This window comes from Schistocerca cancellata, chromosome 1, assembly GCF_023864275.1.
Source record: "Schistocerca cancellata isolate TAMUIC-IGC-003103 chromosome 1, iqSchCanc2.1, whole genome shotgun sequence".
Classification (NCBI taxonomy): Eukaryota; Metazoa; Arthropoda; class Insecta; order Orthoptera; family Acrididae; genus Schistocerca; species Schistocerca cancellata.
The window spans coordinates 622959471-622973180 of NC_064626.1; positions in this window are offsets into that span (position 1 = coordinate 622959471).

The window sequence follows — 13710 nt, forward strand, 5'->3', positions numbered from 1 at the left end:
CTCAGTTGCGAAAGGAGGAAAAGCCGTGTACCCGGCGTGTTTATGTCGACTTCACTGGGTCGTGCGCATGACAGATATTTTTATTTACGCATTCTGACACATACAGCGACACTATTGATCAATTTTCACACTATTTTTTTCTTCTGCCATACGTTTTGCCCTTCTTCGATAATATTCCATTGCAATTTGACGTCATTCTGATCAGTGAGTTATTTCTACAGTGTTTTGAAACTTTAACTTTAATTATAATCACACTGTATGTATATAAACACACAGCCCGAACACTATGACCGTTGTCCAGCGTGACAATGGATGCTGCCTGATGCCGTGGGCCCGAGGCACGGTAACAAAAGTGTGGAAGTGTATTGGATACGTGCCGGAGATCACGCTAGCAAAGATATGGGCTGCAAAAGGGGAAATCCATTGAGATAAGCGACTTTGACAAAGAGCAGATTATTATTACGCAGAGCCTGTGAGTACCTCGAAATCGGTGAAGCTGGTCGAATGTTCATCTACTACTGTCGTAGCATCTACAGAGAGAGGTATAAGGACAGTGAAATACTACTAGAGGCTAAATGGTTGGACGTCCACTACTCTTCGCAAAACTTGGGATTCGGAGACCTGTCTGCTCCGTAAAGTACACTCCTGGAAATTGAAATAAGAACACCGTGAATTCATTGTCCCAGGAAGGGGAAACTTTATTGACACATTCCTGGGGTCAGATACATCACATGATCACACTGACAGAACCACAGGCACATAGACACAGGCAACAGAGCATGCACAATGTCGGCACTAGTACAGTGTATATCCACCTTTCGCGGCAATGCAGGCTGCTATTCTCCCATGGAGACGATCGTAGAGATGCTGGATGTAGTCCTGTGGAACGGCTTGCCATGCCATTTCCACCTGGCGCCTCAGTTGGACCAGCGTTCGTGCTGGACGTGCAGACCGCGTGAGACGACGCTTCATCCAGTCCCAAACATGCTCAATGGGGGACAGATCCGGAGATCTTGCTGGCCAGGGTAGTTGACTTACACCTTCTAGAGCACGTTGGGTGGCACGGGATACATGCGGACGTGCATTGTCCTGTTGGAACAGCAAGTTCCCTTGCCGGTCTAGGAATGGTAGAACGATGGGTTCGATGACGGTTTGCATGTACCGTGCACTATTCAGTGTCCCCTCGACGATCACCAGTGGTGTACGGCCAGTGTAGGAGATCGCTCCCCACACCATGATGCCGGGTGTTGGCCCTGTGTGCCTCGGTCGTATGCAGTCCTGATTGTGGCGCTTACCTGCACGGCGCCAAACACGCATACGACCATCATTGGCACCAAGGCAGAAGCGACTCTCATCGCTGAAGACGACACGTCTCCATTCGTCCCTCCATTCACGCCTGTCGCGACACCACTGGAGGCGGGCTGCACGATGTTGGGGCGTGAGCGGAAGACTGCCTAACGGTGTGCGGGACCGTAGCCCAGCTTCATGGAGACGGTTGCGAATGGTCCTCGCCGATACCCCAGGAGCAACAGTGTCCCTAATTTGCTGGGAAGTGGCGGTGCGGTCCCCTACGGCACTGCGTAGGATCCTACGGTCTTGGCGTGCATCCGTGCGTCGCTGCGGTCCGGTCCCAGGTCGACGGGCACGTGCACCTTCCGCCGACCACTGGCGACAACATCGATGTACTGTGGAGACCTCACGCCCCACGTGTTGAGCAATTCGGAGGTACGTCCACCCGGCCTCCCGCATGCCCACTATACGCCCTCGCTCAAAGTCCGTCAACTGCACATACGGTTCACGTCCACGCTGTCGCGGCATGCTACCAGTGATAAAGACTGCGATGGAGCTCCGTATGCCACAGCAAACTGGCTGACACTGACGGCGGCGGTGCACAAATGCTGCGCAGCTAGCGCTATTCGACGGCCAACACCGCGGTTCCAGGTGTGTCCGATGTGCCGTGCGTGTGATCATTGCTTGTACAGCCCTCTCGCAGTGTCCGGAGCAAGTGTGGTGGGTCTGACACACCGGTGTCAATGTGTTCTTTTTTCCATTTCCAGGAGTGTATGTTGGATGGGGACCAGTGGTATCTCTGCCAAAAGAGTACAGTGCTGGTGCGTGCACAAGTGTTTCGGAGCACACCATTCATTGTACATTGTTGAACGTGGAGCTCTGCAGCAGAACACCCCTACGTGTTCACACGTTGACCCAACGGCATCGTCAATAACGATTGCAGTGGGCACAGGAATATCAGGATTAGACTGTCGATCAGTGGAGACGTGCTGAATTTTCGGGCGGGTCACATTTTTACTACACTAGATTGATGGTCATCTCCACATATCGTTTCATTCAGGTGAACAGCGGGCTGTAAAGTGCAGCGTGCCATGAATCCAGGCTGGTGGCAGCAGTATTATACTATGGGAGACACTCTCCTGCGTTTGCGTAGACCTTTGGTAGTATTCGAAACACATTGACACCTGCGAACCATCTGCATCCCTTCATGCTTAATGTCTTCCTCGACAGCGATTCAATCTTCTTGGAGCCAGAACCACGCTACAGTTTTTAAGGAGCATTACATCGACCTCACGTTCATGTCTAAGCGACCAAATTCGCCTGTCGCAAAACCTGTGTAACCCGTCTGGATCACTATTGGACGCCATCACCACGTATGCAAATCAGCAGCCCATTATTTACGCGAATTACATAACCTGTGCATAGACATATAATGCTACATAGCTCTACAAACCTACCAACAAACTCTGATACGCAGAATCAGTGATGTATTTCGTTTCACAGACAGACAAGCAAGCTAGTAAGCAGGTAGTCATAATGTTTTAGACACACACACACACACACACACACACACACACACACACACACACACACAAACAAACAAACAAACAAACACACAGAAGTTTTGTTAGAAAAACCTCGAAAACTTCTTGATTGATTTACTTCAAATTTTTGCACAATACTCTAATAAACATTCGAACAGACATAAGCTATACACTTGTAGTGTGTATAATGCACACTGTCCAGCCAAGTTAATGTGACCACCTGCCAAAAGGGTGAATAACCACCTTTTCCAGCGCAGGACAAGCAGGAAGAGAGTCACTGAGGTTCTGAAAGGTACCAACATGGTTGTAGAGCCATGCTGACTCCAGGGCCATGGCCATATCCACTAGATTTCTTGGTTGAGGAGCTGTGGTGCTAACAGCTTGATATAGGTGGTTCCACAGATTCACAACTGGGTATAAATATGGGCTGTCTGGTGGTCAGGGGAGTACAGTAAACTCATCTTGATGCATTTCCAACTATGCACTTACACTGCAAGCTATGTGACATATTGCAGTGTCCTGGTGGCAAATGCCATTTTACTGAGGCAAAACAAACTGAATGTAGGGTTGGACATGCTCCCCAAGAATAGATAATGCTTGTGTTGATCTATTCTGCCTTCCAGAATGACGAGATCACCCATAGTATGCCACGACAACATTCCTTGCTGATTGTAGTTTGTTTGCTTTCAGACGTTTCACACCGTACATGCTACGGCCATCTGTCTCATGGAGCATTATACTTGATTCAAGTGAGAAGGCCTCTAATGAATTCTCTTACTGCTTTGGTTTTGATGAAAGTCTATGTGTGTGTGTTAATGCAGCTAGCCGCTAACTTGGTGTTTTGTCTGTACAGAAGTGTATCTGTCGCCTTTATCGCTCTCTCACCCTCACACACAATTCTGTACAATAAAGTCAAGGGCTTAGGTTTTCTTATCAGGCTTATCCGTGCAAAGACAGACAAAAAAATTATACTAATGGGAGGATTCTGAGTAACTTCTAGAATTCCATTCGCTCTCTCTCTCTCTCTCTCTCTCTCTCTCTCTCTCTCTCTCTCTCTCTCTCTGTCCTTTATCTGTGTACAGTTCAAATATAAGTTACATGAAATCAGCGTAGTAGAATCTCTGGTGGAGCCCTTCGTCTTAATATTCAGCGGCTGGCTTGCTAGAAAAGCTCTTTACATACGTTATTATTATTAAGCGCTGCATTCAGTTGGGAAAATCGATCGTTTGAACACTTCGTTCAGTTTACGACAGATCGAAAATTTCAGATGTGGACGAAGCCTTTTTGAACGATTTCAATAAAACTCAGAGTTGCAGGCTCTCTTCGTCACAGCTGAAACTTCCCAATTAAGTACAGAGCCCAGACAATCATCAATGATTCAGACAGAGAACGCATTCGTCATTCACTCTAGAATAAAATGGTCACAAACCTTATTTCTGAGGAAAATTGTATATTGAATCCATTTCCGTACATGTTCCGTTTCCGTGGATTTTAAGTCTCATGCAATTTACTTTTACAAGTCCTTCTTTCTCTTTATCTACCACGCTAGCGGCACAAACTTTCCTGTCTCGCTTTAGCGCGAAGAAGAGTAAATCAAAATCTCCTTTAGCAATCCGAAAATCTTCCAACCGATACTTTCCGAAGCTGTTCCTTTCTCTCTCTCTCTCTATAATGACCATGGAGCATACATCTCTGTACCTCTGTTGTTCCAAAGAATAAACGTACTAGAAAAATACCTTGGCGTCGACGAGCTGTCGGCGCATATATTACTAGAAAATCTGCTCAGACACTTTTCAAACGTAAATAAATGTGGATGATTTGATTGACCATTATTAATTATTGCGGGGTAGAGGGTAATTTTCCGTGGGGAGATTACAATGCCCCTCGCAGCGAGCGAAGTTTGTGAGGTCAATTTTTATTCACCGAACACACTTCGCGAGCTATCTATTAGCGTGGATAACCCGGAAGTGATGATTGTCAGCCCTCCGACTGAAAAAGAATATTATGTTTGAACTAGACGAAGAAAAGAAATGTTGAAGACAGAAGAAATGAAGAGACCGGTACCGCGGCTGTATTACTTTTACGTGCATCTAGGTGTTATGTTTGCTGTGCACAACCAAGGAAGATGACCTTTCATGAACTTATGTCAGGGTCTACCCATTCGGGAACTTTCTTAAGCAGGGAAACCTTGGAAAACCTCTTAAGCTTAGACCCCCAGCCTACGGTACATAGAAGATAGGAAAGCCTATAGAAGAACAAAATTAATTTTGAAATTTATCTCTAAAGGAAAGATAGGGCTTAATTTGTATCACGATTTGGAGAAGAGTAGTTTGTGCCTCTAGCAAAAAAAAAAAAAAACGTTTTACAATAAATAACGTGAATTTGCGTTTTACAATCTTGCTCCTAGGACAATATCTTGCGGTGCTAAACTCCCCCGGGTCTTGCATGTCCCCGACGTCCACATTTGTAGTCGGTCTTCTATGCGGCCCCCTCCGTCGTTGATCTTCTACGCGGCCCACAATGGGAAGAGTAGAAGGGGCAGGGATACTCGAATACACATGCAACATTCATTCCAAAAGAATTAGCAATGACCAAAAGGGAAACTCTTCCTGTAAGAGAACTGATTAGGTTGCACCGTCCAAGATTCTCCTTTTTGAAAGCAAAATCCTTGTGGCTTCATGGATCCTTTTTGTTACGACGTACTTCAAGGAATTCAACTCTTAATTAATGATGTTGCCAAAAGCATCAACCGATTTACTCTCGTTTGAATACTCCTTTTGACTTTGCCTCCCCACTTGTGCTTATAAGTCCAAAAGTTTTAACAGATTTTCTATGACTGATTTGTTCTTCGTAATTTAAAGGATTCATGTAACTGACTATAGATTTTGGATTCAAATCATCGAATAATGGAAAGTGTAGTTCATTTTATTCCAAGACATCATCCATATTTCCTTGATAAGTCATATAATTTAGCTATACTAAAAAAAAACTTTTTATTCTAAATACATATATTTCTACGCTTGAGTGCTGAAATGTAGAAGTTATTAGCATTGAGGAATGCGGATTCACTTCTTTCATTTACTCTCTGATTCATACGGCGTTCATCCATGCTCATATATGGAAATGGATTTTTCACACAAAATTCCCAAACGAACACGAACCATTAAATTACTACTGAATCTATGAATACTACTTTCTTTAATCATTCATTAATAAATTAAAACTCTTAACTTCGAATTATACCACCTATTCCTTTTAAAGTTCAACATGAATCAGTTTATCCTCGCGTTTGGTGCGAGTCTCTTACAAAGGATATCTGTATCGTCTATATCGATTTTAATTCTCGCGCCGACGTCAACTGTTTTGCGCGGGAAATAATCTTTGCGGCGTTAACCGTCACTCACGATTCACTACCACAACACATCCCTTCACATATTTACACATTTAAGCGTTCACATGAGATTATATATGAATCTTCACTCGAACCTCTTTAGATTATTCAGCGTCATTTGCGGGGAAACATTTCATTCTTCATGAAGGTCAGTCAGATCCTTTATACATCTTGATAACATTAGCAATGCTAAAGTTCTATGTTCACCCCAACCACAGGTGAAGCCTATCTCCACTATCTTTTTTACAGCACTCAATAGTACTAATTAGTCACTATTTCTATACTCTATGTCACTGACTGACTACTTCAATTTAAAGGCTTTTAACACTACACACACACAGTTTATTCTTATATATTTTTTTTTTACGAGCGTTCATCTCTGTCACTCGGAACACCATTCCTCCCTATCTTCTAATCTTCATTATATCTTTTTAAGTCGTTATGAGGAAATAACCCTTTTATTTTGATCGATCCCGGGTAGCGATCTATTTTCTTTTGAACTTGAGCCTTTAACCTCCAGGGAACAGGATAGAAAGTTCTACAATACGTTTCGTACGGCTTAACGTAGAGATGGCATATGTATCCTTTAATCACTCCTGGCCTTTCATCAAACACGTTTTCATACGCTGATAATAATTCTTTGAGCTGCGTCTTCTGATCTTCAGTGATGCATTCGGATTCATTTAACTTCTCATACACTAATTGACCGAAATCTCCTTTGACTTTGAACTCATTATTCACGTGCTGTTTAGAATTTTGTGCAGTCCTGATTACTTGCACACTGATCCCACTATTATATTTTCTGGTAAGGCTTTCTTTTTTCAACAAGTCCAACTCAATTTCTTGTTTATTTACATTTAACCAAATTTTTCCTGTTTTAAAATCTATTCTGCATCCGTATTGACGTAGGCTGTCGACTCCGATAATGCAGTCTACCACCAAATTTTTCACAACAAGGAATGTGCTTAATATTGCTACCTTTCCTACTTCTACACTAAGTAGTGACTGCACTTTTACATTCGCCGATCGAGCCCCAACGGCGCCTATTATTTTGCAATTTTGAACTGGAAAAATTGGTACTCGTCTTATATTTCTGATCTTGTTGAATAGAGCCTCCGAAATAACATTTGTGGTTGCAGCTGTGTCTAAAACCGCCACTATAGGTACAGTTTCCAAAATGACTTGCACTTCGGCTACTGCCACCTGTTCCTTATTCTCATCTTGGGGTTCTAAGTCCTCGGTCAATTCATCTGCCAGTAATCGTCCATCATTATACGTTAGCATGGGTACACATATCCTGTTGCCCCTCAACCTATTGTTGACCGCTCCTCCGGGGCACGAGTGGGTCCTTACAAGTTTGTTGGATTTTGATTCACTTGGTGGTTGACCTCATCCGTCACTTCGGTAATTACCGGTTGATTCGCGGATGTCCGTCCCCACTGATGTTGGTTATTTGAGTTTGTTCCCCCCGGTTGGTTCCACTTTCTATTACTGTTATTGTTCCAAGCTTGTGGTCTGAAATTCCTTTCGTTCCCCCATACGGGATTGTATCGTTTCCCATTCCTGTTGTTCCTTGGATAGCCCCTCGCAAGACTATTGCCGGTATTATTATTGAGATTTTGAGGGGTTTCTCCACTATTTATCGATCTCTGTGCGTTCCCTTGCCTACCATTTGGCGGAGGTTCTATCTCCCTATATTGGAATCTGTTGTTACAGGCTTTCTGGTTGTTCTCTTCTATAATGTCTATATGATCTAACGTCGTGAGGAACGACTCCGGGTCTTTATCGTTGCCGTAAATTAATTGATTCCGGATGCTAGTTGGTAATCTTGCCTTAAGTATGTTTATTATGTCTGGCAAAGGCATAGGTCTGTCCCAATATCTAGTTTTATTTATATATTTTTCAAAATACTTCCTAAGGCTTCCTTTCGAAAAAGAGAAAGGCTCTGGGTAGAGCACCTCCTGCCTTAGGCGTTCCTGTACTCCTTCTGACCAGAACTTTGCTAAAAACGCTTTCTCAAAATCGTCATAGGTCGAGCAAACAGAAGTCATGTCCGAGGCCCAGATCGCCCCCGAACCTTGTATATACCCAGTAACGAAACTGATCTTCTGCCACTCCGACCAATTTCTGGGTAGAACTCCTCTAAAACTTCGAATAAAAACAATCGGATGGACCCCCCTTTTTTCGGTGTTAAAAATCTGAAATTGCCGATGCTTTATCATTTTTTCTTCGGCATGGCAAAGGCTTTCGTAATCTCCGTCAGATAAAACTTCACGCGAACAACTAGCTCGTGGCAATTTAATATTTGAGTTACTCACACAAGTCGGTATTGTGTGCGAATGTGCAGTAACTGGCTCTATAGTCGCTGGCAACTTCTGCTGCTGGCCTGTATTCATTTGTTCTGAGCCTTGTTGTGAAACGCGTATCGACTCTGCTATCGTTTGTTTCCAATGCTCGAGATCAGCACCTAACTGCTGTCGCACTTCCTCTAGTCCTTTCGCAAACAAATTCTCTTCCTGTTTGCCGCACAGACTCTGGAATGCTTCTTTAACATTTTGCTCAACGTTTTCACACATTAGCCTTTTGTTTTCTAATGTGATTTCGGATAATTTACCCGTTAATACATTAATCTGGTGGTCTATAACGTCTTGACGTTCTGTCAGATGTTCCACACTTTCCTTTAGGTTCGTCTGCGTACGTGCCAATTCAGGAAGTTGCGCAATTGCACATGACATGGCATCTTGCTTTTGTACTAATTGCGGAACCATTTCCACCTGTTCGCGTACGGTATCTATCTTAATAGCCACGTACTCCTTCATTTCTACACGTACGCGTTGAGTAGATTCCTCACATTGAGCTTTAACCAATTCGATTTGTGCAGTTAATTTTGGTTCCGTCTCTTCCGCCTGATCTTTAAGTTCCTTTGTCTTCGCCTCTATCCGTTGTTCTAATTCGGAAAAACTGTCATGTAACTGCTGCTTAATCTCAGCTTTCAGCTTTTCCTGCCCTTCCGTAACTGAGGCTAACTTCGTATTCAAATCATTTTGCCCCTCAGTAACTGAGGCTAACTTCGCATTCAAATCATTTTGCCCTTCATTCACTGCGGCGAACTTCGCGTTAATGTCGGTTTTCAAATTTTCTTGCCCTTCAGTAACTGAGGCTAATTTTGTATTCAAATGGTTTTGCCCTTCAGTAACTGAGGCTAATTTCGCGTTAATGTCGGTTTCCATATTTTCCTGCCCTTCAGTAACTGAGGCTAATTTTGTATTCATATTATTCACTGTCTCCGTTAACATCTGCATCTGCCTCATGATAATGACCAATGGGTCTAATCCATGTTGCATACTGGCTGTTACATCTCCAGCCGTGTCTACCGGGCGTTCTATTGCGCTATCTGTAGCGATCGGTTCTACAACACTTCTTACTACATCATTATCATCAGTGCTCACAGCTGAAGGCTGTTGCGTGTTGCTCTGCTCTGCTTGACTCATCTTAAACATTGCCCTAGTTAAAACCATATAAATGTTCTACAGTCAAGATGTATATATATCTCCCTTCACAAGAATACTTCTGTGGCTACTTTGTTATAGTACTTATACAGGTAAATGCAACTAGGGCAGATCAATCAAACTACTTCTGTTATGAACACAATTAGTAAATGTTCAAATCTACGTCTACTTCCTCAATACTAGCAAGTTTTGATAAAAAAGTATATTCTGTGGTTACTTTGTTATAGTACTTATACAGGTAAATGCAACTAGGGCAGATCAATCAAACTACTTCTGTTATGAACATAATTAGTAAATGTTCAAATCTACGTCTACTTCCTCAATACTAGCAAGTTCTGATAAAAAAGTATAGATCTGCTTTTTTTTTTTTTTTTTATATGGACTTGTAGTCCGAGGTGATAGGTTACAATACAGCATCACCGGTCTGTGTCCAGCGTGCTGCTTTTATTTGTAGATCAAATAATACGACTGCGAGTATTTCTTCTCTTTTCCACGTTAAGTTGTCTCGTCGTAGTTCACATGAAACAAAGAACAAAATTATTTTAACAACGTCCAAAAACGTGTCCTGTCACGGATTGGCCGTTCTAATGAATTCTCTTACTGCTTTGGTTTTGATGAAAGTCTATGTGTGTGTGTTAATGCAGCTAGCCGCTAACTTGGTGTAATGTTTTGTCTGTACAGAAGTGTGTCTGTCGCCTTTATCGCTCTCTCACCCTCACACACAATTCTGTACAATAAAGTCAAGGGCTTAGGTTTTCTTATCAGGCTTATCCGTGCAAAGACAGACAAAAAAATTATACTAATGGGAGGATTCTGAGTAACTTCTAGAATTCCATTCGCTCTCTCTCTCTCTCTCTCTCTCTCTCTCTCTCTCTCTCTCTCTCTCTCTGTCCTTTATCTGTGTACAGTTCAAATATAAGTTACATGAAATCAGCCTAGTAGAATCTCTGGTGGAGCCCTTCGTCTTAATATTCAGCGGCTGGCTTGCTAGAAAAGATCTTTATATACGTTATTATTATTAAGCGCTGCATTCAGTTGGGAAAATCGATCGTTTGAACACTTCGTTCAGTTTACGACAGATCGAAAATTTCAGATGTGGACGAAGCCTTTTTGGACGATTTCAATAAAACTCAGAGATTGCAGGCTCTCTTCGTCACAGCTGAAACTTCCCAATTAAGTACAGAGCCCAGACAATCATCAATGATTCAGACAGAGAACGCATTCGTCATTCACTCTAGAATAAAATGGTCACAAACCTTATTTCTGAGGAAAATTGTATATTGAATCCATTTCCGTACAGGTTCCGTTTCCGTGGATTTTAAGTCTCATGCAATTTACTTTTACAAGTCATTCTTTCTCTTTATCTACCACGCTAGCGGCACAAACTTTCCTGTCTCGCTTTAGCGCGAAGAAGAGTAAATCAAAATCTCCTTTAGCAATCCGAAAATCTTCCAACCGATACTTTCCGAAGCTGTTCCTTTCTCTCTCTCTCTCTCTCTCTCTCTATAATGACCATGGAGCATACATCTCTGTACCTCTGTTGTTCCAAAGAATAAACGTACTAGAAAAATACCTTGGCGTCGACGAGCTGTCGGCGCATATATTACTAGAAAATCTGCTCAGACACTTTTCAAACGTAAATAAATGTGGATGATTTGATTGACCATTATTAATTATTGCGGGGTAGAGGGTAATTTTCCGTGGGGAGATTACAGGCCAACTGTTGCCAGTAAATGGACGTCCATTTGCGATATGGGCTTGCAAATTCCAGGCATTGTCGCCGATGAACAGCAGACACCATGGGTGCATGAACCAGGCGCCTGCTGTGGAAGCCCATATGCACCAAAGTTTGCTGAACGATCATTTAGGAGATACTGTTTTTAGCCTCTTGGTTCATCTGGGCAGTCAGTTCCTTCGCAGTTGCACCTCTGTTCGCCCACAAACATCTCCCCACCCGTCATGGCTTGTGGTGCACCGCGGTTGTCTCGGCGCTGGTTTTGTACCTCCATTTTGCCATGCGCATAATACTTTAACCAAGGCGGTACGTAAACAATTTATAAACTTACTCATTTCGTAAATGCTTCCATCCTTGGCCCATAAACCTAAGGTTATGCCATTTGGACGGCAAATAAATTACTCTGTTCCCGCATTGTGACATCGGCTGCACTGTTTTCAGTGTCCCCCAAGAGGCTTCGTATACCCTCCACTGCTAGGCTGCTATCTGCCGCCTGTGAGTGGCTACTACCCGTTGACGTCGAACCGAGGCTGTGGTTATATTAATTTGACTGGACCACTTACAAATTGACACATAATATACAGAGTAGCCCACTTAAACGTTTCAGCACTAATGCCTCTAGTATAACAACAGATACTGAAGAACGACTTTCACACGTATGCGTGTAAAGCAGTGACACATAGAAGTAAATACTACAAGACATTCTATAACGTAAGCAAATATAAGTTTCAGCACTAACTTCTTATTTTTTAAATGGACGCCCCATATTATTTATTACGCAATCAGTAATATGAAAAAACTCAAATATAATGGCGTTGGTTGCATTGCAATATGTCATGTCATATCCTGTGAAATTGTAGAGCGATGTTGACACTTGAAATAAACGAAACGCACCGCTATTGCACATCCCGGGATGCAAGCATGATCCCCACATACCATTGTTGGTGGCAGGAAATTCTATTGTTACTTTCGTCTCTCGTGACAACAGCGAAAGTAAGATTGTGTACATCAATCACATCGCGATTATGCGTAACGTGAGGTTCACGCTTGCGTCTTGAGATGCGCTGCAGTGGTGCGTTTCGTTTATTTCAAGTGTCAACTTCGCTTTGCAATTTCTCGGGTTGTAACTGGCGTATTGTGATGCAGCTCACGCCATTCTTTTTGTAATTTTTCATGTTATTGATTGCGCAAGAAATAAAAGGTGGTGGCCATTAAAAAAACTAATATTTGCTTACGTTTTTGAATGTCTCATAGTATTTATTTTCACGAGCTTCTGTGTTACACTCATACCAGTGAAAGTTGTTTTTCAGTATCTACTTTTGATCCAGAGACATTTGCGCTGAACATTGAAGTCGGCTATCCTACAAAATAGGGATACCTTTGTTATCAAAAATTACAAAATAGGGATACCTTTGTTATCAATAATTTAGAAAAGTTATTGGCTGTTTTACTTCAAATTTTTATTCGATAATCTAATAAATAATCTGACAGCATAGGCTAAGTTTTTTTTTTTTTTTTTTTTTTTTAATGGACTTGTAGTCCGAGGTGATAGGTTACAATACAGCATCACCGGTCTGTTGCGGTCTAACTGTGTTGGTGGGCCAGTAAATTTCCACTGTGCAGTGACTTTGTCACTGCAATTCACTTTGGAGGTGTGGCGGTGGGACTTGTAAGTATTTAGTATTTTTCTAAGCAATAATGTACAGATTTCTGTTAAAACCAACTGTGAGAAAAAAAGTGCGCTTTTGTTTTCTTTCTAGCAGATAGTTTTAACTACGATAGCAGGAAATTTAAGCCATTAGACAAATTGTTTGTCCCATTGATATTCGTTTCCTTATATATAATTTTTAAGAGAATTGTGTACGCAACAATGTGCTGTTTTGTTTTCTTCCGCCCGCATCTCGTGGTCGTGCGGTAGCGTTCTCGCTTCCCACGCCCGGGTTCCCGGGTTCGATTCCCGGCGGGGTCAGGGATTTTCTCTGCCTCGTGATGGCTGGGTGTTGTGTGCTGTCCTTAGGTTAGCTAGGTTTAAGTAGTTCTAAGTTCTAGGGGACTTATGACCACAGCAGTTGAGTCCCATAGTGCTCAGAGCCATTTGAACCATTTTTGTTTTCTTCCTCACTCTCTGTTTTAACGGAATGAAGGAAAGTTTATTTGTGGCTTGCCAGCATTTGATTACAATACAGCTACAGAATCTCAATAGTCCAAAAGTTTGTAATCATATGCGTTCACAGATTAAAG